Here is a 23,758-nt window from a genome sequence, read left to right as displayed (position 1 = left end):
AAACATAAGTTAGTGGTGGCAAATGAACATGCTCCACGAGAAAAGTGTTTTGTATTTGTATAATACTAATCTTATTGAAAATAAGTAATTTTCTATAATAAAACTACTATCAGTATATTTTAAAAAAATAATTATATATCATTAGATACCTTCAAATGTTTTGTAGGCTGTCTTGGTCTGCAGACGCACAAGGGTCTACAGAACCTAGTTTGGAAATACTGGCCTAGGAAATATCTAAATAGACTAACATTTGTGATTTTATCTAAAAGAATTGTCTAAGATTAAGAAAATGAAAATTACTCATGCATTATTTTGTCATCTAGATCAGTGCTTTTAAAATTGTGTGTTCACAGACCAGTTTTTTTATTTTAATCCCCCATACACCAGTATTTTTTGTGAAACTTAATAAAAACTTACTAATTCAGTCTAAAAATTAAAAACAACAAAAGAATTTGAACTCAGTTCTTTATTTTATAACTATGGAGTTCAAATTCATTTCTTTTTTTTTAATTTTTAGTTCTAATTATTTTGAAAAAAATAGGTTTGTAGACCATTTTCAATTAATTTTCCAAACTGATTTTGACTGCCAATCCACTCCTGACACTAAGTATTTAAATAATAAAGAAAAAATGAAAAGTAATATATAAAATTATGAAATTTTAAGTAAAATTGTGTCATGACTTCATAATAAACAGTTTGTGAGCCAGCACTGGTCTACGGTCTACAGTTTGAGTACCACTGTTCTACATATTAATAAAGTAGTGAATTTAATAAATTATTTATAAAATGGATATTTACCTCACCAGATTTCCATTTTGGCAATATTAAATTTTGATGCATAAAAGATACAAAGCCATTCATTGCACTAATAAATGCCTTCCGAAATGATTTTTATTGTAGAAACCAAAATAGTTTGACTTCCTATTAACATTATAGACCTGTAAAGAAAAATTTTTCTAAATGTAGTAAATATTAAAAATATACACTAAAAAAATTATTTCTCAATTCAACAATAACAACAACTTCCAAATTATTTTCAAGTAATCATATTTTTAATGTGTAGAAAATTATTTCTCAATTTTTTAAACGCAGAAATAGGTACTGTTTTTTTCGCATTGTGTGAAAGTTGCAGATTCAAAATCAAAACATTATCCCGTTTGACAATTACAATGTACAGTACATTACTTAATATCCATTTTAAATATTTCATCATAGAATAGTAAGAATTTTCATTTTGCTGTTAGTTGCTATTCACTTAAATCAATAATATCTCTATATGATTTTTTTGGATATGGCACAGGAGCAAATAATGATTAATTACACGTTAAGAGTCTGCCTTGTAGGTGAATAATGATCAACAAGTACCAAATAATACTTCTATGTTTCACACAGCCAGTTTATCGTCCTATGTAGTGTGAAGTTTCAAGATCGCTAGTCATTGCTGGAGTTGATACTGTTCAGTTTGTACTCAAACTTGGTGCAGCATGGCACTGACATCAAATGTCATAGTTGAATGATGTTCAACTTTAAAACTGTATCACTAGAACATAAGCACGTATTTATAGTTTAATATCTAGTGAGGCAGAGGACAGCAGAACTCAATTTCATTATAATGCAGTTCTCTAACAATTACATTTTGCTTATTTTTCTTACTTTGTTGTAAAAGTATAGCACTCATGATGTATGATAATTTTTTCAAATAAAAATAAGCTTTTGAGTGTGTTTTTTAACACACTCAAAAGAACTGGATATATAAGAAATCACTAATAACCATAACACAAAAATTTTCCCCTGTAAGGAGTTAGATAGATGATAGCATGACTCTGTTGCTAACAGGAAGAGTATTATGTACAGGAGCAAGACACTACTAATTTGAGATTGAGAGCACATTTTTTAAAAAATTTATTTAATTTATAATATATGATTAAAAATTACAGCCTGGCATTGTGACAATGTCACAATAAATAATTGCTCATTAAAGTATACTTTTTTGGTAGATTTTTGGTTATTGGTGATTTATAACAAGTTTTGAAAAAAATTAATAAGTCTAAAAGTATGAGATAAAGTATCTGGTTAAATTATCCAACAAACACTCTGCATAATATGTAGAAGTTGCAGATTTGAGTGCTACTCAAATTTAATCTTTTCTTCTAAAAATCTTCTAAATTACTATTAATTAACAATAATTTCCTGTGTATAACCTGTGTAAAACACACACAAACTACAGGTTACACACAGGAAATAAAGGTAATTTGAAGACACAGTATAGGTTACATGTTCTGGAAATTTTTGCAAATAACACAATGGGTACAGGTTATACACAGGAAAGCACAACAACTTACTTTTGTATGTATAACCCACAGGTTATCTGTATTTTCTAAGACAATTTGTAAGGGAGTGCAAGCTACATCAATTTTTAAATTGCAATTATGAGCACCTATAGCAATGGCTTCTCCATAGATGCAGGGTATACGATGGGATGGGCTATGCAAAGATTTTATTTTCATTCTAGCAATTTTCTGTAATAAATTTAATTTCTAATTATTAATATTGTTTCAAAATGGCAGCTTAACTGCCTATCTTTANGATAGCATGACTCTGTTGCTAACAGGAAGAGTATTATGTACAGGAGCAAGACACTACTAATTTGAGATTGAGAGCACATTTTTTAAAAAATTTATTTAATTTATAATATATGATTAAAAATTACAGCCTGGCATTGTGACAATGTCACAATAAATAATTGCTCATTAAAGTATACTTTTTTGGTAGATTTTTGGTTATTGGTGATTTATAACAAGTTTTGAAAAAAATTAATAAGTCTAAAAGTATGAGATAAAGTATCTGGTTAAATTATCCAACAAACACTCTGCATAATATGTAGAAGTTGCAGATTTGAGTGCTACTCAAATTTAATCTTTTCTTCTAAAAATCTTCTAAATTACTATTAATTAACAATAATTTCCTGTGTATAACCTGTGTAAAACACACACAAACTACAGGTTACACACAGGAAATAAAGGTAATTTGAAGACACAGTATAGGTTACATGTTCTGGAAATTTTTGCAAATAACACAATGGGTACAGGTTATACACAGGAAAGCACAACAACTTACTTTTGTATGTATAACCCACAGGTTATCTGTATTTTCTAAGACAATTTGTAAGGGAGTGCAAGCTACATCAATTTTTAAATTGCAATTATGAGCACCTATAGCAATGGCTTCTCCATAGATGCAGGGTATACGATGGGATGGGCTATGCAAAGATTTTATTTTCATTCTAGCAATTTTCTGTAATAAATTTAATTTCTAATTATTAATATTGTTTCAAAATGGCAGCTTAACTGCCTATCTTTACATCAAATTCTTTAGTTTAATCGATTTTCTTACAGCCCAATAATAATTTGTTCAGTAGGTTTTAGTTATATTACATTATACAGTCTTGGAAAAAGTTTGAGACTAAGATCAAAAATTCATATTTTACAACATTCTAAAACACAATAAACATTGTAACCTAATTTGCATACATCCAGTTGTGTGTTTTCAATCTTCAGTAACTAGCAATGACAGTTGTATAACTTTCCTGGCTGTTATGAGCTTTTACTTAAAAAAAACTTTTTTATTATTAAGCAAAAAATAAAATTGTGTGTGATGTCATCTGTTATCAGATTTTGTTATAAAAACCGTTTATATTTTTAATTACTATAAAATGGCAAAAAGCTTAATTTTGAGGATAGGAGTGAGTTTTATAAAAAAAAAAAAGTATAAATGTTAATAATGAATAAAATCTTTATTAAGTCCACCCCTCTTGAGATACATGACCCCACCTGTATCTCTCTCTCAACCTTTTACCACTAAAATTTAATATCATCAATGTCCCTCATATACAAGCATGACAAATTTCATTTCTTAATCTTGGATGGTCAAATTTAACACAATTCCAATACTTTTCCTTGTTATGTATACATAACAGCTGGGAAAGTAAAAACGGAATCTGGTAAAACATTAACAGATGAAGAAAAAGACAAGCTACTGTAAGTGCATTGAGAGATAGTGGAAAATATGAATGGGTCACTGAAGGCCTACTAGGAAGATCAATGATGATAATTCACAATTGCTTAAAGACCTGACAATTATTGCAAAGCTGAGCATTGTGATAGGCCAAAAAACTTTCCGCCAGAGATGACAGGAAAATATTGAGAACAGCCACATCCTGTGATATGTCATCTAATTAGATTACAGCTTCACTAGAGCTACCTGTAACACCAAGAACAATGAGATATGTTATGCAAAAGGCTGTAAAAATCATGCATACATTAAGATGTAGGCACAGCCAAAATTGACAACTTCCCACATGAAAAGGCAGCTGGACTTTGCAATACATTATGTTGGACACTAAGATTTATGGAATCACACAGCTTTTGGTGATTATGGCCCTGATAGTGTGCAATTTTATTGGCATGACAAACATCACAACCTCATTTTTTTATCATGTCGCATACAAGGTGCAGGATCCATGATTAGTGTGGACAGTTTTCATTCATAAGTTAAAATCAGCTATTGCTTTCATTTCACTTCACTGAAACACAGCTGACTATCAAGATGTATTGATAAATTATCTTCTATCATTAAGATATGAAGCAATAGATAAAAATTTTATTTTTAAACAGATAACAATATGATTGTCTGCCAATAATATCAATGTTTTGTCATGGCCACTGTGTAGCCTGGATTTAAATGTAATAGAAAACCTTTGGAGTGATTTGTAAGAGTTGTTTATACCAATAGAAAAAAATTTAATAAAGTTTCTGATCTTAAAATAATTTTGACTGCTTGGGATGAAATTAGTCCTAAAAGGCTAACAACTCTTAGCAACTCCACGATCAGCTAATTAATTGATGTTATTCAGATTAATGGTAAAACAAACTAAGTATTAAATTGTTTTTCCCCTACTATGTTTTTTTTTTTTTTTTTTTTATCTTGGTCTCAAACTTTTTCCAGACAAATCACATGCAATAATTAAATTCCTAAAACAATTTCAAATATAATAAAATAAAATCATCAGAAAAGCTTGTTTTAATTCATTTTAATGTTTAAAAATATTGAGTTGATGCAAAAGTTTCTAGAGTTTCATAGCACAACATTTATTTCAAAAACAAACAAGTTTGTTCCAGGGCTGTAGAGTCGATAAAAAACACTAGATTCCCAACTCCTGATAATTTTAGTAGGCCGACTCCGACTTCGGCAAAATTAAATACAAAGTCATTTTATGGGGGACAGAGGCACTCATAGGGAGTACCCTACTCTCAAGTCTGAAAGGAGCCTGGGGTATTTATCCTAATACTTTTATAGTTAATGTAAGTTAAATGTTAAAAATACTAACTATAAAAGTATTTGGGTAAATGCCTGGGGCTCCTTTTAGAGTTCAGAGAAGGGTACCCCCTATGAGCATGTCTTCCCCCATAAAATGACTTGGTTTTTAATTTTGTCAGAGTCGGCCTACTAAAATTATCAGGAGTCGTAGTCAAGTGATTTTTTACTGACTCCACAGCCCTGGTATTGAGTATGGTATGGGTGAAATTGACTTGAGTACACAATAAACAAACAGTCATATGACTGAGAGAAAAATAAGACCTGGTTTGTACTTAGATTATAAAAATATTGGTATATTGAGGGTTAAGTACTACATTTACCACTTTAAACTCTGATCTTACCTTCTTTATAATAATTAAATAAAATCTAGAAATAGCTAAATTTGAGACGAATCAATCTAGATTTATATCACTTATCTAATTGCCTAAATCNAAATGAATTATAACAAAATACAAAAAGATTTTAAAAAATTAATAAATATATAATAAATTTTCTTTCATTTAAACAAAAAAATAAAGTAAATTTAAAATGTGGGAGTTGGAGTAGACACATTTTTTCCAACTCCAACTCCTCTGTACAGAAATTTCTCCCAACTCCGACTCCACAGCTCTGGTTTGTTCAAGAAAATAATTGCCTCACATTCAAACCTTCACAAAACCTTCTTCCATCGTTTGAGCAGCTCAAATATTCCTGTTAAATAGAATTTGGGCTATTTTGACACAAAGATCTCTGCAAGTGTGATTTTCATCTCCTCATCATTGGCAAACTGCTTTCCATCCAAGAAGTATTGTTTGGAGCTGATGAGATTGTAAACTTATGATGCAATGTCTGGGCTATATGGTTCTCCCCATATAGCCCAGACATTGGCCTGGCAGAAGCTGCCAGGTCAATGTTGACACATGTAAATGGAAGACCTTCCCAACTATGACTTATCTTTGACTTCATGCTGCCCAACTTTAAATTTACTAAACCAAAGATTGTAGACATGGACATGGCATTCTTGCCAAATGACAATAAAATTCATCTGCTTTTATACCAAATTAATAATCGTAACGTGCACATCCAAATCTAATCACGAAAAAGAGTTGGCAAACTTGACATATTCAAAACGTTGGGTATCACCACATACATCTTATATATGACTGTGTACCTTGACACTCTTCATTTACATAACCTACAAGAAACTTCTAAATGCCATCTGTTGGGGAACAATTTTGAATACAGTTGTCCCTTGATAATCTGACAGGTATGGGGCCAAAGGGGTGTCGAATTACTAAAAGTGATTACATATTTGGCATTGTTTTGCTAGCAGTAGCCTACAATATTCCCTACTCCAACTGTTCGAACAGAACTGCTCATGGAAAACACATGAAATGTGTGTCATCATGTAAGAATTGGGTGGGGAGATTCATGTCGCGACATGCTTCTGTGCAATCAGACATGTAACAGGGACGGAGACTACAGTGACCTTGACGGGAGGTGCGTCGGACAAATAAGCTTGTTGGATTAAAAACGTCGGACTATCAAGAGAGAACTTTATTCTAGAGAAGTCTGGAAAATTCAGGAAACTTTTGCATCAACCCAATAGATATTTTACTCTTATTAAACAAAATCTACTGCATATAATACATCTCACTAACATAACTATTTCCCAAGCAGTAAATGAGATTTTACATTTACTACTTGAAAATGTATTATATGGCTATTCATTTAAAAATCTGAGTTCAGCAGTGATTTTTCTTAAAAGAACTACTACAGAAATCAGATTTTTATTACATTATTCTATTTAAAAAGCCAAAATGTAGGAAATTTTTGAAGAGATTAAAACATAATTGATTACAACTGAAATAGAAATACAAACTTATAAAGATTTAAAATGTTAAATAATTTCAATATTTTATATTAATTATTAACATTTGTGTAACACTTTTTTTATATTGTAGTGTTTAGTAAATAGATTGGTCTCTGCTACTGTACATTTTTATGGCCCAGGAAACATTTGTGAAACAAGTTACAGTACTATAATGTGTAAGCAAAACAAAACATTACACAATCAAGCTGGAGATACAATTTTTAACATATATAATTATTTTAGTTGTAAAAATTCAATTTATAAAAAGATACTAACATTATAGCCTACTAGCATTACAGTTATTGTCACGTATCTTCATCGATAAGACTAACTGACTACCCTCATAAAAAATAATTCTGAAAAGTTCAGCTTTTGTTAGACAGACTATAAATATATAAGCTAAATAATATTAAATGCTAAAATAAACTTTAAAAAAATTAAATGGAAAGCATGCTTGATGTGTAGATTATAGGAAGGAAACATGAGGTGTAAATATCTCTGGTGGTATGTGGGAAAAATAACAATGAAAAATGAATATATAAGTAAAGGATTTTTCAAAACTTTTTAAGATGCTCTTGATAAGTTGAGAAAAAGAGAAAGTCGTTGGTGGCCTTGCAACTGTATCAATAATTTAAAATCAACAGACAGCCTGCTGTGGTGTGTAAGTCACATTCACTTTCAGAATCAGTCAAGCACTGTCAGAAAATTGTGTAATTTTTTCCTAAATCTGTAAACCAACTTTTTTATAACCAGAAAGAACAAAAAAGTCTTGGTTGTATCTTTCTGATAAGACCCATCTGAAAAAAAGTACAACTGAAAACTGCCGTTATTTATGAATGAGATGATCAAACAGTGAATCCGCATTTCAGGGAGACTATCATTCATGCATATATACAAATTGATTAACTGTCCATTTTAAACATTTTTGAATACAATGCTAAAAATAACTTTAGCTTACTATTTACTTTAGAAAAGAATTGTAATATTAAATAAAACTACAATTTTTCCAATTATTAATTAGACTAAAAATAATATCTAAAAATGACCATTGGAGTAGATGTAGTAAATAAAGTTATATGTCAATTTATTTATTTATTATATACATATAATAAAGATAAAATGGCTGATAATTACCCTGCAAAACAACAAATTGCAACATCTCAAATAATTAAAAAAAAAAAGCTGGAAGTAGCTTTTTTTTTTTTGATATGGATCAATACAGTGGAAATGTTCAAAAATAAACCAAAATACATTGAATGTATTCACAAATGAAGAAATAAGGAGTTGGATGAAGGATAATGTAAAGAATGGTGGATTTTTACCAGGCGTGACTACAGTTAAGAAACTGCTGGGTTAAGAAAAGACAATACTTCCTGCACTGAGGAGAGATATAAGTAGTTAAAAAGAATAAAAAAAAAAAACTGTAATATACATTATTCCTTGCAAATAATATTTTCTATATTAAAGAAATATGCTTGACTGTGGACAAAAATAATTGATTTAAAGGGTAGAAAACAGCTCAACTTTCTCATTTGCTCTTTGGGAAAAGATTTAAATATTGTCTATTGTTGATGAGCTATGTGAAGAGGTATGACGTAGAGACAGATGTAGAAGTGATATTACCAGCAATTGAATAAGAGACTAATGGGGGAGTGGGGAAGGGAAAGCCCAACCAATTAGAAATAATTTGATTCCAAGGTAACTATAAAAACTCAGCCATCAAGGATGAAGGACTTCCTCTTGAGTACACCTGTTGTGATCGTCACCCTCTTCTCTTGGTGCTTCTGCTCATTGCTATCTTGTGTTACTTTACTACTCCGAACTCTAACTCGCCATCGCCCCGGGGCTCCACCACCGCGAGACGAAAAGAAAACTACTAGAGATATCCAACAGCCAGGATATCGACATCTGGGACCTTGTCAATAATTTCTAATCATGATCTTCGAAAAAGATAAGTGTTTCTTTGTGAAACAATTGTCTTTTGCTGCCTCCTAAAATCGCAACCCGCATACAAGTAGATCTTAGTCCATCCTGACAAGAGGGAATAAAATCCCCCCTAATTGGCGAACTTACAGTGGTGTCCTAGAAGTGGGATTTTAAGTCCCTAATCTCCACCAGATCGGTGAACTTACAATACTGAAGAAAACAGTCTAGCAGTTTGGCTATATAACCATTTAAATCTCTTATACAAAACACAAAACTTGAATCAGAGCTGAAGAAATTAGTCTTAAATGACAAAGATATGCCTTCTGCAATAAAAATGCTAGAAAACCAAAATGTATTAGCAAGTGATAACTGAAGATTGCTGACTTCTGTGCATGTGCTGTTTGATTTAGTTAATACTTAGTTATTTTTTTATATTAAATTAATACTTGTTATTTTTACAGTTAATGAAGCATGCCATTATCTATAAAAATAACAGCATTATTTTTACGGATACTTTTGGATGATACCACACTTCAAAGCAACAAACTATTGCTATATAAAAACATCCAGCAATTTTTATTTTGAAGATCTATGCAGTTATTGGATCCTTCTAAAGTAGTTTCAACAGACTTAGCCCTTGAATAACCATTGGAATTGGCAAATTTTTCTAAACAGTGTATTCTGCATGAATGACTAGCACAATATAAAGCTGCATTTTCAGAATGAACAGTGGATAAAAATCCTACAGATTTCTGGAAAAGTAACAGGAGAATGATGCTGGCATTAGCTACTTTAGCATTAAAAGCATTGTCAGTGTCATCATATAGGGCTGATGTTGAGAGAAGTTATAAAAGTGGTGTCCTTACTACCAATAATAAACCAGAATATAATTTAATGATAATGCTTGGATGATAGTATAATTGTAGTTATAAAATAAATGTGATAAAATATACTGAATACACTTTAATTTCTGTAATTCTTTAAAAGTAATTTACATAACTTTTTCATTTACTTTTGTATTAGGTTCTGTAGTTTACTATTAGACGGCACAAATCTACAGCAGAATTGTAAATGTAATCTGGAAACCCTAGTTCAAATTAAGTGGAGTTTTCATTAGCAACAGTGCAATAAATTGAGTAAACTTTAAGATATTCATAAGCAAAACATGAAACTTACCTATACTTTTAGAATTTTGCTTCAAGTTTTCAAAAATTTTATTTATTAGTTTATCAAATATTTATCATNAATTAATTGTTTATTTTTATTGTTAAATCCAATACTTCTGTATCACACAATATTATATTATAATAAATTAATGTAATTCTAGCAAATTTAATCTAATACATAACTGTTATTTAATTAAATTATACTTTTATTACAGAGAACGCTCTTTATTATGACAATAAAGATTTATTGCCATTAGATTTATTATGACATAAAACAGCGTTCTCAATTAATTAATTTCCTCATCAAAAGAATTTCATCCATCATATATCATATTTCTGTACCTTTTACTTACCAGTTTTTAAGTTATAAACAATTCCATTCGTTTACTTTATATTCAATACTTTAATTAAAAATATCTTAATGTTGACTAATTTATTATCACAAAAATAATTTTTAAAAAATCTTTTAAATAAAAGTTATGGAAGGAACTGAACATTAAATAAAGCAATAAAAAAATATTTACTTGAATGATCTATCATCATCTTAATAAATATAAAGAGAAAATAAATTATTATAAGCCCATATACTTTGTTAATTAACCATGTTTTATAATAAATAAATAAATATATGTTCTTGTTCTTGTCATTTTCTAATGGCTATCTCATTACTTTATTTACTTTGCTAATAAGAAGTGAATATCTAATGGCCAAAATTGTCATTTATTAAAAATAAAAAATGTAATTACAAAATACGAGAAGTAGCAATGGAATACTGTTGTTTCCTCACTTATAAAAATAAATTATTAAGGAACTCATCAAAAATAATATTTGATTCATTATAACACTAAAACTCTCAATAAATCTGAAAATTAAATTAAAAAACTAATATTCATTTAGCTTAATCTTTTTAATAAATAATTTGTTAAACAGGTTAATCCATATCTTCAAGAATAAATTAAATCAAATTAGTATTAACACAAGTAATTATAATTAATTTAAATAGTAATAAGAATAGGAAATTATTCCAGTTACTTAGACATTACTCATTAGTACACTGATACAAAATATTTTGGCAATTGTAATAGTCCCAACATTGAGCTAGAGTCACAAGCCATTAGTATTGTTAGAAAAATTATTTTACAGTAGAGTCCGTACAACATGGAGGATTTGTTACACATTATAGGAAATCGCATTATCGAAACCTGCAAAATAAGTCACATAATTGTAACAAATCCTTAGATTTTTCTGATGTTAGTTGTACATTAATATCAAGTTCATTAGACTGAGTTGTTTTACATATATGGTACTTTAACAAAATTTTTTTTTGTGATTTCTTAAATTAAAATAATTTCAGCCTTTTGAATTTAACTCAATACATATTGGACAGCAATAAAAGAATACTATGGTGCAAGGTAATTTATCAATCAACAGGAAGCTTGCATTCTATATCATACATGGATTTGTTATTGGAGAGAAATGACTATTCGACAAGTATATAGAATTTAAATTTAGCTAAATTTTCATAAATTCTTATCTATTCTCTATTAAGTTTAACAATTTTTAAATAAATTTTTAAAAAATGCATTAATGAAATAACACAAAAATAAAAGGTAAATTATTATTTAATTTGTTCCAGCACTTTAGTAGTTCTTCCAACAATTATTTTCTTAAAATCAAACATTTTTGACCTCTTCATCAGCCCTCTTCAGGTATATGAGCAAAAAAAAAAGTCAAATTTTTTGGAAATTGTAATTCTTTTTTCTATTTATGTACTTGACCAGGGCCAATGAAGAGGCTGAAAACATTTGTTTATAAGAAAATAATTGCTAGAAGTAGTATTAAAACATTAAGTAAATTATTTGTTATCTCGTTTGCAGCTTCTGTGAATGTTTTTAAACAAATTAAATAAGTAGATACACAAAAAACATTAATATTTTAACTTTTAGGGCACTCAAGAAGAGTTCTATGCTTAGACAATTCCAAAATCAAATTAGTTTTCAAGAACATGGGTTTTCAAACACTCTTTGAAAGATGCTACACTGCTGCTCAATTTTATATTAATTATCTTATTTAGACTTACTGAGAGCCACAGCAAGTCTAAATAAGATAAAATCAAATTGAATACTTTTTAGTTTTTAAAACATTTTACTGCCTGAAGATTTTTATTTTACTTTAAATTTTACATTATAAGATTCATTTAAGATTTTTGAGTTTATATTTAATGCTCCAATATTCAAATTATTATTTAAATTTGCAAAATTTTTAACATTCCATTATCTAACTTTTGTCACTTACTAATGTTGGTCTAAATTTAGACCAAAAACATTTCAATTTTTAAATATTGTTTGTTGGTAACCTTAAAAAACAGCCTTAAGTTTTTATTAATTCATAAATGACCTTAGTAAATATTTAGTAAGTCTCTTCATATAAAAATTTTACATCATGTATTGATATGACATGTCTTTAAAAATATCATGTCCTTTAAATGTAAATATATACTATACAAATGAAATAGCAGGACCTTTCAAGTCAATATACAGTGTACTCTTGCAAACTCAAACCTGCTCAAATTTAACCATTGTATAATCCAATTTTGGTTGCTTTTCTGTTAAACATTTCAGCCAAAAACAAAAAATAAAATCAGATTACATTTGATATACATGTTAAATTTGTAAAATTAACACATATTTATGATAAAATGGATAGTATATGTCCAAATAAAGTAAAAAGTTTAGTGCATATTCAGTAGAGCATCAATTATCCAAATGTCGATCAACCAAAACGTCAATTAACCGAAAGTTTTCCAGTCGGCAAATATAAATTTCCACTAGTGCTGTGGCACTGCAATCTTTGGCTATGTCTTGGGCTACTCAAATATTATTTTTGTTGGTGTGCATGTTTTAGCTGGAAGCACTGGTGCGACCATGAAAGGGTACTTAAGGACGTGCCAGGATTTGAACGAATTTCAACATAGGATAGGTTAATATATTTTTTCGTACATAATCGGTTATCCTAAAAATTGATTTTCCGAACAACCAAAGTCCCCAATTGATTCAAATAATCGATGCTCTACTGTATATACATATATATATTTTTTATATTGTATTTGGTAAAATTCATCATCACTCTTACATTTATCTGCAAATAAGTGTACCTCTCTGGATGACACTTACAAGTTAGTCTATCACATCTTAATCCCAGCATTTTAATAAACATACAGGTTCTTTCACAATATCATCATCAAATGCATGACATATTGGAATGAGCACTATGTTTGAATTTGTTTTTCAAACCAATGTTCTAGAACTCAATTACCACAGAACATTTGAACCTGAAGATGCTTTCGGCTATTTTGAATAGCGATTTGTTTTTTTTTATGTCATAGTACCTGTTAAATTAGCTTTTTTTATTTTTGTTTACATACTGACTAATTTGATTTTGTTCTGATGATATTTATATATAATCCTATTAATCTGATATTTCCACTTATTACAACTTTGCACAGTAATTAGTTTAAAATAGCAAAAGTACACTACATTTGTGTTTATCTTAATCATGTTTTACCATTCACTTATTCCGAGAATACTGAAAATTGATTGAAAAATTATTTTCTGATTTTAATTTTATCTACTCAATAATCCTTATTGCAATAACATATACATCAACAAACACTACATCGTGATACAGTGTTACCAAACAATCTGCCAGATTATTTATCCGGCTATATTAAAGATAATTAATAACTGAAAACAAAGCAATTTGTTTGGAGATAGACAGTTATATTGCAACTTGTGATAAATTTAATAAAATTAATTTTGAATTTTCTGAAAGAAAAGAGATGGGACCCAAATCCAAACTCCTGCTTACCATGCTGCCAGTTATGAAAGCTAAATCTGTCCGATCTTTGCTTCCATAGTAATTATTAATTAGCCTTAATATAGTCTGATAAATATTTTGGCAGATTATTTGATAATCCTTATGGCACTTCTGTCTTAACTTTTTATAGTAGGAACTAAATTATATACGTTAATAATTTAACATTTTATTTTTTTAATGCATTAAAAATATTTTTTGTTTAATTTATGAAATTACATTAATTTAAAAGCAAAATAAACAGGTTGTTTTTGTATTACATCATATAATATAATACTTGTTATTTAAAATATACACACACAAGTTAAAATTAACTTTACAAATTATCTAATTATTAATCTTGGTCACAAATGAAGAATTTGGTCACAAAATTATTGAATTTAATCTTGGTCACAAAATTATTGAATAAAATAAAAGAAAATAAAGTGCTGTTAAAAATAAAAATAATAAGGAATAGTCATATGAACTTGACATACACTTAAAACAAACCGTATATTGAATGACAATCTTGAAAGAACTATAGAAAAATAAAGAAAGAGGACAAGAAAGAAAATGATTGACAATTTAAAAGATGGTTGCAGCTATTCCTCACTCAAAAATAGTCTAAGTAAGACAGAAATAGAAAAAATTCTGTTGATGTGCTAGAAATCTGCCTAAATAGCAAAATACTAATATTTTTTAATTTCTTTATAAAATATTTACATCATTCAAATCAAAATATTCTAATTAATACTTTATCATTAAAATAAAACTGAAAATGTAGGTTTAACTTTAAATACATTTTCAAAGTCATTTGTATGAAAAATTTGCTGTTGGGAAGTAAGTCAATATGTAATTCTTAGCATTCAATACATAAAATGCTATATTTAGATGTTATATTTGATTAATTCTAAAATAAATCTCAAGAGTTGATAAACTAAGATAACTATGCAATATCAAACTTGACAAATAGAGATACTTTTTGGTCAAACATAAAGGTAAAACATTTTTTTAAGAAAATAATTCATACTATTATCAAATAAAACACCGTTACCCTTTTATTCTTCTTCAGTATCAACAAAAAAGAAGAGCATTTTGCAATAATCAGTACCAAAAGAAAACATCCTTTCATTGAATAACATTAAATGATTTTCTAAATTCTGCACTGATTTTGATACAACATTTATATTTTCCAATTTATATAATAATTTACTATTATTTTTCTCTCACTGTAAATACTTTAATTTGGTTAATTGTATAAAAATTTAACTCTCTAACAGAAGTTATAATATAAAGAAAAATAGAAATTATCTCGAGATCAGCTTTAAAGACAATATTAGTATTATTCATGACACCTATACAAATTAAAATTCCACAATAGATTCAATACAATATTTCAATTTTTGATCGTTCCAATCTTACTATAATCAAGAACTGTTTACAGTAATTTAAATTTTTTTTTTGTTTTTATATAAAAAAAATGTTATAACGAAAAACTAGTTATTCATGAGCTCAGTTATAATGAGTAGCAAGAATCTGAGATTAAAGTTAATGATAATATGTGAAACAAAATATTGTGAAAATATAAATTAGAAACAGATTTTTCTTGATAAAAATTTGTTAATTTATTCTGCTGCTATTTAATTATTCATATTAATTTTAATTTTTAATAATAAATATAGACTACTATAGAAAAAATTTTTATGAGAAATTAAATATGATAAAAAATCATTTATTCATCTCCAGAATTATCTTGTAGATGTGATAATTATTATTTAGATTTTTGCTTTCAGTGGTACAATCATCTTCATATAGATAACACTTAAAATATATGGGGTTTTCCCGATGTTGATTCATCGCATCAGACTCCCGATGGGTTGTGACAGCTTGTTGCCGAAGTTAAAGGATCTTTGTCTTAAAATATACATTCTCATCTGTTATGAACACAATTTAAATTTTTATATATAAAAATAGTTAATGGAGAGAGGAGAGGAAAATTTTTATTTATTAAATTTAACTTATTAACTTTCATTTCCAGTCATAAAACAGTAATGTCAAAAATGACAAGACATAAAATATAAAAACTAGTATGTCCTATAATCTAAAATAAACTAATATGCATAAATATCTGTATCTAATAATGATATATTCTACTTATTAAGTAATTATCTCATGTTTCTTAATATTAACGATAATTAAGGAAGCATTTAAAATTTAAATTGATAATGTAACTACTGAATGCCTAGTTTTTCATCATAAAGTGACTATATAATATGGGAAATACGGTTGAATGAATTAGAAATTATAAATATTCAAATAGAAACAGAATTGAGTTCTCAGATACAATAAAGTTAATATCACTTGATCACTCAACCAAAACATATCTACTATATAATAAACTTAACAATATATTTTCATATTCATAACGGTCAAACATGTATAAAGTCTTTCACAAACATTGCTTTTGAATCATTGAGGGTAAATACAAAATTATATATAATAAATCACCTTACATCCTATAAAACTAAAACTGCAAAAAAAATCTGCTTACACAACATTAAATACATTCCATCTATATTCAATGAAGAGCTTATATTACAAAATTTATATCTTTGTTAATAAAATGGCATAAAACTCACATACATAGAAAAGTAACAAATTGACTTAACGATAGAAATCTGTGCATGTTTTTTGCTGAAAAATAATTTTGTCTATCATAGAAATTGACAAAACAGCTCAATGTTTATACATAAATAAATGAATGAATGAACTGTTTAATTCAAGAAAACATTAATTAAAAAATTTCAGGACAAATTACCATTCTCAACATATAAATACAGACACGTTCAACAGAACAGAACAACAATACAGAATATAATGAAAATAGAATATACATTCAACAACTTTGAATTCTATATTTGTATGCTGAAAATGGTTGCATAATTGACTAAAATTATTTTATTTATTAGCATTTTTGCTTTTCANACATTTAAATCCAAAAAGTGTATTTATTTATAAAATATCGATTAAAATTTAGCAACATCCCGCCTACAAATTCAATAAAAATATAAATAACACTGAAGAAAACAGGTTAAAGCCATCCAACATTTGAGTATATTTGCATATTCAAATTGCAAGAAGCAACACAGGGAAAAAAATATAATAATAATAATAATAATAATCATACTAGTCTGTATACAATACGATAAATTATGCAAATGGCAAAAACACGTATCGGTTTAAAAATTATATTTAATGTAGTTGAGTCGAATGAATCGATAAAGTGTAACTGAACCTCTTCATCCGCCGTATAGATTCGTATATATTTATACAAATTTGTTATATTTTTAATTATCAAAGAATGAAAGCAATAAACGGCATGGTTTAATTGTTATTTATGTGTTTTCGAACGCGTTTTTTAAAAAGACAATACATTAAGTAAACGTCACACAAGGCTTTCATATTTATATACAACTCGTGCCCGACGCTGGTTAAGGCAATATATAAATTATGATAATAATTAGAAAAATATCTCTCCGTTTCGATTATTACGCGTTTGTAAAACTTGTTATAAACTTACCTGTATTTATACGTCGACATTTTTTTTAATGTTATTTAAATATATATTTAAATATATAAGATTTTTTTTCTTTCCTGTTAGGTTCGTTTGGAGTACTGTCGGTCTTTGTCGTCTGCTGATGCTCAAAAATGCTTTCTTGTCCAAATTGTCCGACTGACCACACCACCTATTTGATATAAATTATGTTAATAAAAATTCGATATTTTATGTTTTTGTTTTTTTTCGAAAAGCGGAGTCTCGTAACACGTTAAAAATATTACCGTTTATTATTATTATATATTTAAATTATGATGGCATCGTTAATGTTATCTTGTATTCGGTTTGTAGGTATTTGGGATATAAAACTGTTCGCTTCCACGCTCTCGCTCTCTCCTTTGTTACCGATAGCGCGCGGGGGGGGGGACGGAAGATATTTTATACATTTAAATTTTTGTCGTCTGCTTTTCGTTATTTTTAAATGTCACGCTTTGTTCTATGTATTATCTTGCGATATTTACTTTAATTTAAAATAATATATGTTATTTAATCTTCAAATTATTTAAGAAAATTTGAAATTTTTAGATGCACGAGGATGTTAAAAAATATAATTACGCCGCGAGAAAATAGTTCCGTTATCTTTTATCGTTCTTCCACCCCGATTGCTTATTAAAACGATAAATTATTTAAAATTGTTTAAATATTCTCAAATTTAAACGACTTTTTCGTTATTTTTTATTATTTATGTCTGAAAAATTGCTTCTGTCAATATTCATTCGGCGGAAGAACTCGGACCATTAATTATTATTATCAGTCAAGATGGCGGAATGACTGCGTTCTCTGAGGTGAATTTTAATTGTGATTTTAGCAAATTTTGGACGTGTTTTTATCAATTTTCTAACGAGAAACTGATTCGATTCGATGTCAGGATGTTGTCTTACACTTTGTTTAATACTTATAATAAAAAAAAAGTTATATAACATCATTACTGATTATTGTTTAATATATAATAAAAAATACATTATTAATATTTTACGAGTATTTAATGTATAAATTGATAAGTTGAAAGTCTGCTTTCTTTTAAATATATTTACTTGACTATTAAATTAAATGTTCAACTGATTGTCAATTTAAATACAGTAAAACCTGCCTAAAACGGAAAAAATGTTCGGTACTGTGCAATTTCGGCTTACACAGGTTTTACTGTATTGCTAGAAGTTATAAGTGCCTTGTTATATTTTTATATACGTATAAAATACTTAAAAGGGTAAGATGTGAACTCTGAATGAGGATTTTATACCCCAGGATTATAGACTTTCCTATATGAAAAAAAAAAAAAAAGTTGAAGGAACCATACCTGTATACACAACCCTTTGTGAAATACTGCCTCCAAAGGCCATTTTTACCGTGTACCGGTATACTGCCTACTCTCCACGTTAGTTGCGGCAAACTATTGCTCACCTTAATTGATGTTCTGTGTGTTGTCACGTGCTTTGGTGTTGGTGCTCGCTGTTACTCACTCCTCGGTGCTCATGGGGTGTGCCTTCTCAAAGCTATGTAACGTCAAGTACTACGTGAACAGTCGAGTGGGCTACTTAAAGCCGGCATAGTTTCATGGGTTAAATGCAATAGTCTTAGCTGAGTAATGTATGAAAGTAGGCCTGAATAGGAGGCCGATATAGGAGGATTGTATCTTGTCGAGGATCTTGTAGAAGTATGGTAACTTTGGGTTTTGCTCCTATGGATGTGGTCTATGACTGATTGTTAAGGTCCCAACCGTCTCATTCAGAGGTGTAATTGTAACTTTAAATAGAGTGAAATCATGAAAAGTTTATTTACTGAATACTTAATGGAATGACATAAAAAATGTAATATTTAATTTAATTTATATATCAATATTTAAATAAATTGTAAACTTGTACCATATAATTTGATCTGATCAAAACTCTGTTTTCTATGTTAAATTAATTAATCAAGTAAAGATGCATTGTGGTATAGAAATTGGCTACTTATTTATCTAAAACTGTTGCAAGGAAGGTTGAACCTCCATTCTATAGTTTTGGGGATTATCTGCAACATGCTGCAATTTGGCATGATTGTAATTCTTGATGACGTGAATGTGATCTAAGCTATACAAATATATATTATAATGACAGATTCAATCAAAAAAAAAGCAGTCAGAATTAAAAGTTTTTATCGGAAAAGGCTATTAAGAATGACCACAACTTATACAATTGACACTGCAACAGTTGTCACAACAGCTGCATCATGACTTTACTGACACTATACCCTCTTTTCTGTCCCTTCTCCCAAACTCACTTCTACACCACATATTCATTTCACACCATAAAATGAGCATACATCTGTGACACATTACTAGTTTAGCCCCTAACTCGGGTAGCCAACAGTTTTTGCCCCGAGCCGAATTGGAAAGAAAACTTTTTTCATGGGCCGAACCAGAGGCTGCCTTAGGAAGATTTTATTTTAAGGTGGTGCGAGATCTCATTGTGGTGTCACCCCGTAGAGACTAAATTGTACATAGAGATTACATTTTTCACATTATCATGCTTTATCAACATTCTACGCTGTACTTAAGAGATTTGTAATGGAGGGTTAACTCTCTGCTTGCTTCATCCTACTTGTTCTCAATGTTCATAAAAATTTCAATGAAATGTATACCTTCCCCTGTCTAATTCTGAGTGAGGTTTGTGAAATGTAAACTCCGTTTCAAAATGCTCTTTCACATCAAATTAATTGGAAGAAGCCAATTTTTATTCAAATCACATAAAAAAAAAAAGCTTTCAGATTCCAGAATAAAAAAGCATTTTTTTTTTTTCTTTTTCAAATTAGTTTAAACATCATGTTTTTTTTTTTTTTTTAAATATTCTACAGAAAAGCATTCCAATTCCACGGTTAGGTGGTTTGTTTCTCACCCAGCTTGATCCATCTGTTTGGTGCAATTTGAAAATGCAGACCTATAAATTTCCCTTGTCATCCATCTTCATATATCTGTTTTTCCTTAATCTCAAGAATGGAGTTAGCTGGATGAAAGATGAGACAAGAGATGGAAATCTTAGGGGCAGATGGTCCTGATTAACTATATACAAACTGCCAGTACAAATCAGAAGTCACATTATTTCAATTCAAAAATTTTCCCCTGGAAGATGTCAGATAGATGACTTGCACAACACTATTGTTAAAGGAAAAGTATGATGTACAGGGGCAAGCCACTACTAATTTGAGGTGGAGATCATATAAATTAAATATAAAAATATGATTCAAAATTGCAGCCTAGCATTGTGACAATGTCACAGTAAATAAAACAAGCCCACTAAACAAAGTGTTAAAAAGCATTTTAAAAATGTGTGCATGTTTCTGCTGTTATAGTGCCAGGTTGTACATAGTCTGCCATGCCTTTGAGAGTTGTTTTTCATCTTTAAAATTTATCTAAAGGTCCTGGCAGTCTGCTTTAAAACTCTCTAATGCCTCCAAATTCTTAAGCTGGTTTATATGACAGTTTGCTAGATTATGGTAGCTTGATGTAGTTCGGATGTAATCCCATTCTCACTGGCATGTAGGTAGTGTTTTTCTTCTTTTCAATATCCATTTTGTGTTCACAGAAGCATTGTTTGAGAGATCTTGTAGACCGGATATATACAAGGTCTCTATTGAACCTGGTATCTTTGACGGAATTTTACATATCCCTGGTGCTTTTTCGATGTCTTCCCAATCCTTCTCATTCCTTAGCATGTCAAATGTATCTGACTTATGCCTATAGCAATTTTTATATTAGTATAAGCTCCAATTTCTCGATATAAGGACTGCATATGGCATTCATATGTTATAGCAATGCAATAGGGAGATGTATCTTCTCACGGAATGTTTTCTGGAGTTCAATTCAATTGATCTTTGAGTTGGTTTTGACATTCCATATACTAAGCTTTTATTATAGCCATGATTTTCAGCAGTTTCTGCTATTTTTTTTATTTCCTTCTGCTTGTCTTGTTCTTTGTTACAATGTGTATAGGCCTTTCTTGTAAGCTCTGTAAAGGCTACTATTTTGTAGTTGTATGGATTATATTGGGATGGAACTCAGTTTTTGGTATATCTTAGTATCATATCGTGTGTCAATGAAGAAAGTGTAGCATTCATAGAAGAATCCTTTATGGCAAGTCCAAGAAAGTCATTAAGACAAGCATCACTAGAGCTGAGGCTTTCAAAGTCCACTGTCCATAAGATTCTGCGGAACAATGAAAAAAAAAATTGTTTTAAAATGACATATCTATTAGAAGTGGGAAGAAATTTTTGAATGTTTTTAAATTTAAATTTTATTTAAAATGTTTAATTTCACTTACATACTACACACATGCTTGTACTATGATAATTTATTTCACTGTTCATTATTTTCACTCACGAAAATTTGCCGACTTCAGCAATTATCTTGTTTTCCATGCCTTAGTGCTGACACTGATCTACACAACTGTTTTAAAGAAGCCCTATGTTCTCTTCTGATAACTTCTTATGAAAATTTTTTCAAATTTTCTTCTAAATTTTAACTGTTATGAAGATATTCAACAAACTTCATTTTGTTTCATTTAAACTACATTCTTAACGTATGAAAAGATGATTTAAAAATAATGATAAAAAATTTTAAAAACATTTATTACCTCATACAATCAATTTCACTCTTTATAAAGAAAATTCTGATAAAAAGTGAAATTGTCAGTTGAGAAGCATCCATATGTTGCTTTCCCAATGGCATAGATGATTTTTGGCAGATGGCTTCTCTAAGATGGCAAAGGACGGTGACATACATCTTGTCCCTCAGGTTTTTACTATGAATTTTCATAGTAAAAACCAACTCAAAGATCAATTGAATTGAGCTCCAGAGTTACAAATGTACTTGTATCTATCCTCCACAATGCTGCAATTAAACAATGAGGACTTATATGTATACATATTTATAAATTAAAGAAAATTGGAGTAAAATGTCATTAAATTCAATAAAACTATATATTTAAATATAATGGAATATATAAACTAATTGTATTTGAAAGAATCCAAATTGCCTATCAAAAATTTAGAAATACAGTTGTCCCTTGATAATCCGACAGGTATGGGACCAAAGGGATGTTGGATTACCAAAAGTGATTACATATTTGGCATTGTTTTGCTAGCAGTAGCCTACAATATTCCCTACTCCAACTGTTGGAATAGAACTGCTCATGGAAAACACACGAAATGTGTTTCATTGTGTAAGAATTGGGTGAGGAGATTCATGTTGCGACATGCTTCTGTGCAAACAGACACGTAACGGGGATGGGGACTACGGTGACCTTGACGGGAGGTGCGTCAGACTAGTGAGCATGTCTGATTACAAAACGTCGGACTATCAAGAGACAATTGTACTGCTGAATTATGATAATTATTATGATATATAACTGAAACTGAATCATATAATAGGACTAGTTTAAGCAAAATAGTTACTTCAGTCTAATTATGTAGGAGAGGAGGAAATGTTATTACAGTAGATCCCCCTATAAAACCGTTTCCTATAGTTATGATTCCTATAAAAATTGTGGCAGTATCCGTAAACAACGGTAAAAATAACTCCTATAATACGTAAAACGTCATCGGGCAGCCGAACTACTTTCCCGATGTCCGTAGCGCCACGCTACGGACGTTTAGGTGGATAAATTGAGTTTAGTATCGTCTGTTCATATAATTATATATAAATTAGGTACTGTACATATAATTATATATTAATTATATATAAATTAGGTACTGTATATATAATTATATATTAACTTAATTTATTGTAACTTTATTATAATTAAATATATATTTTTCGCCGTCTAGCGTCACGCTACGGCGAGTTAGGCGACCTATCGTCTGTTTAGTACTGTAATTTTATACATTTCTTGTGAAAGAAACATTTCTTATTTAACGGCCATAAAAATTATTTATATTAATGATGTCTCCAAAGGTCAACGAAGTTTTCGCAGAAAAATAATATCAGAAATCGCGGCC

At 29.2% G+C, this 23,758-nt stretch overlaps 1 protein-coding gene and 1 long non-coding RNA gene across 3 annotated transcripts in view; one reads left to right on the top strand and one right to left on the bottom strand.

The window, feature by feature from the left end:
• Positions 1-18,141, bottom strand: part of LOC111636292 (POU domain, class 6, transcription factor 2-like) — a 50,707-nt gene extending 32,566 nt beyond the window's left edge. The window contains exons 1-3 of one of the 2 annotated variants that reach the window (XM_023381506.1): positions 18,013-18,141; positions 17,753-17,918; positions 799-938 (exon numbers count right to left, since the gene is read on the bottom strand). The gene's annotated coding sequence lies outside the window, so the exon portion shown is untranslated. Of the gene's footprint in view, positions 1-798; positions 939-2,342; positions 2,506-17,752; positions 17,919-18,012 lie in introns of those variants that run through there. The other variant, XM_023381507.1, reaches the window with a different exon arrangement.
• Positions 18,142-18,205: 64 nt separating this feature from the next.
• Positions 18,206-23,758, top strand: part of LOC111636294 — a 15,712-nt gene continuing 10,159 nt past the window's right edge. Inside the window, exon 1 of the long non-coding RNA XR_002758513.1 lies at positions 18,206-18,573. This is a non-coding gene — a long non-coding RNA (uncharacterized LOC111636294). The remainder of the gene's footprint in view (positions 18,574-23,758) is intronic.

This window comes from Centruroides sculpturatus, unplaced genomic scaffold (assembly GCF_000671375.1).
Source record: "Centruroides sculpturatus isolate CEXI.00-Female unplaced genomic scaffold, Cexi_2.0 scaffold984, whole genome shotgun sequence".
NCBI lineage: Eukaryota > Metazoa > Arthropoda > Arachnida > Scorpiones > Buthidae > Centruroides > Centruroides sculpturatus.
This window is presented reverse-complemented; position numbering and strand designations above follow the sequence as displayed.